Genomic DNA, 3,025 nt, shown 5'->3' with positions numbered 1-3,025 from the left:
CATGCAATGCCCACAGAGACCAGAAGAGGGCATCAGATCCCCTGGAACTTGAGTTATGGATGGTAGCCTCCATGTGGGTGCTGGGAACCGAACCTGGGACCTAATTAGTAAATCCTCCAAAGATTAGCTCCTATCTCGTCAATTACACATTTGTTTCTCTTGATTTCAAGAGCTTTGGGATCTTATTTTCTTAACGGCCACTCTCTTTAACCATCTGCTTTGCTCAGATTGAAAACTGATTTTTCATATTGGCTACTATGCTCTCATGAAATGCTACTTCCTCACTCAGAACTAACCCATTCTTTAAGACCCAGAGGAGTACCACCTCCAACCTAGGCTTATATATCAACCACTTTTCCATCCACAGCACAAATTGCTAGTTAACCAAGAAATTGTTCTAAGATTAGATACCAGATATGGCCTCTGAATGGGACCTAATACAAACTTCTGGGCAATTACTACCAATTAACTTGAGCAAAGAAGATGAAGCCTTCTGTTTTTCCAAAGTATTCTATTATTTTCTGTCCTTGTTAGTCAAAGTATCCCAGAATCTACTATCTGGTACCTAGTCCTTAGACTAAATGATAAGGTTCCCTGGGAGAAGGATAAGCTCCTAACAAGAACAGATTGTCTTATAGCTAAACAGAAAGTGTTGTGGCAGGTGTGTAGGTTTGCTACCCTCAAAGTTACTACTTCACTCTGTAGAAAGTCCCCCTGAGTTTTCATTTCTCACCTTTGTGAAGAATCCTAAAAATATTTCATGGTGTGACAGTTAGGACCTTAAATGTCCACCCTCCCCCCACCCCAGAATACATGAGTTCAAGGTTTGGTCCTGGATACAGACGGGACCTTTGAGGTGTGATTGGATCATGAGGGCTCTGACGTCATCAATGGATTAACACATTTATTCATCCATAACTTAATGGGGTATTAGAAGTTGCTGGAAATTTTAGGAGACCAGGAGTAGTTGGAGGAATCAGAACAGTGAAGGTATAACTTAAAGGCTATATTTTGCTCCTGATCTCTACCTGCTGTCTTTCTGCTTCCTGGTCACCATGAGGTAAACAACTTTCCTTCATCACATGCTCCCTATCATGATGCTCTGCCTCACCACAGGCCTAGAAACAGAGGAGCCAAGTCCGTGGGCTAAAATCTCTGGAACAGGAGCCAAAATGAATCTTTCCTCCTTTGTTTATTTTGTCATGTATGTTGTCACCAGGATAGAAAGTTAAGTAACACAAGGAGTAATTCCTGAGGTTTCCACAGAATGGCATAGAGTTAATTGTCATCTTTCAAGAGACAGGGAAAATAAGGACTGGGAATTTATATCAGCTTAAATGCAAAAGATCAAAAATCGTATTGTTTCCTATAAGGTGTCCTAGTTTGTCTCTCCATTGCTGTAACAAAATACTCTGACCAATACCAACTTGCAGAAGAAAGGGTTTATTTGTCTTACATCTCCCAGGTCATAGCTCATCAGGAAACCCAAGGTAGGAACTCAAGGCAGGAACCTGGAGGCAGGAGCTGGAGCACAGGCCATGGAGGAATGCTGCTTACTGGCTTGCTCCCCTGGCCCCTGCTCAGCCTGCTTTCTTATGCCACACAGGCCCACCTGCCCAGGGGTGGCACCACCCACAATGGACTGGGCCCTCCCACATCACTGAACAATCAAGAAGATGCCCCACAGACATAGCCACAGGCCAGTCCTACGGAGGCAATTCCCCAATTGAGGCTCCCTCAACCCAGGAGCGTCAAGTTAACACTAAAGCTATCTAGCACATAAGGGTAACGGTAGAGGGTACCAACATTTTACAACAGTGGTGTCATGCAAATAACAATTCCTATCTCAGTTTGAATTAACTTTTACAGGAGCTATTAATTTTAATCTAAAATAAAATCTTGACCTCAACTCTGTTTTATCCTTTTCATAACTTGACATGCAAAATACTAAGGGAGATGAGGGGGAGGCACAGAGGCTGTGATTAAGTCTGCTCCCTGCTTCCATTATCTTCTCACTTCTCATGAGCTCTAATTTAAACATCTTATTTATAGTGTAATGTTCTTAAGAGTTTTCTGGGTGTATTTAAATGGGGATAGTTAATTGGGACTGTTCTTGCAGAAATCAGCTTCAATCTCATCTTTCTAGGTGGTAGCTCTTCACTGCTCCTGAAAAATTATGTAATTTCATCTGCTTTGTTCTAATTTTCATGCTCACTGTTACTGTACTGAATATAGTGACCTAAGGCTATATGTGCTTAATAACTTTTACTTTTAATATTATTGCTATTATTTGCAATCTCCACATAAATGTGGTATCTAGTACATCCAACTAGTCTTGAAATGAAAAAAAAAATGTTTAACACAGGGTACAACTTAAAAATAGTATGTATTAATCCACGCATGCTGGTACACACTTTTAACCCCAGGGTGGCAGAGGCAAGTAGATCTGTGAGATATAGACCAGCCTGGTCTACGTACCAAGTTTTAGGCTAGCTGGAGCTACAGAAAGACCCAGTCTCAAACAAACAATAAACAAAAAGCAAACAAATAAACAAACGAAAGAAAAATAGTATTAATTAGAAACTAAAAAGTGAAAACTCAATGTTATCTTTTAAATATATATTCATTAAATAAGCTTAAAAAATCAATAGGAGCTCTTTTTCTCTTTTTTCCCTAATCTGGTTTGTCACTCACATTTAGAAAACCAGATCTAGGGAAAGAACTAGATCTGAGAACACATGCATGGTTTTACTACAGTGAATGTTTAGCCTGTTCTGATTATGACAAAATCAGTACAATGAAAATATTAGCAGACAAACTATTTTTCACCTCCACGAAAAGTTACTTTGTCCATTTACTCCTTTCCGAGTAGTAAAAGATCTAGGTAATAAATACAATTGTGTTACTCATCCACAGGAATAATACAACACAGGTATGTACTGCCATATGCAAGGAGCTGATTTACAGACCAGCTTCCCTTGTTCTCTCCATCCATCTTAGAGTGAGTTCTCCAGAAGCAGTGCCT

The 3,025-nt window shown here is 40.0% G+C and overlaps 1 non-coding gene across 1 annotated transcript; it reads right to left on the bottom strand.

Moving 5' to 3' along the window:
* Positions 1–2,681: 2,681 nt before the first annotated feature.
* LOC115069292 lies at positions 2,682–2,813 on the bottom strand. The gene has a single exon (XR_003848565.1). It is a non-coding gene; the product is annotated as a small nucleolar RNA SNORA72 (small nucleolar RNA).
* Between the last annotated feature and the right edge of the window lie 212 nt (positions 2,814–3,025).

This window comes from Nannospalax galili, unplaced genomic scaffold (genome assembly GCF_000622305.1).
Source record: "Nannospalax galili isolate Female #2095 unplaced genomic scaffold, S.galili_v1.0 scaffold151, whole genome shotgun sequence".
Lineage (NCBI taxonomy): Eukaryota > Metazoa > Chordata > Mammalia > Rodentia > Spalacidae > Nannospalax > Nannospalax galili.
The sequence above is the reverse complement of the archived record's forward strand: the minus strand, read 5'-3'. Positions and strand labels throughout refer to the sequence as shown.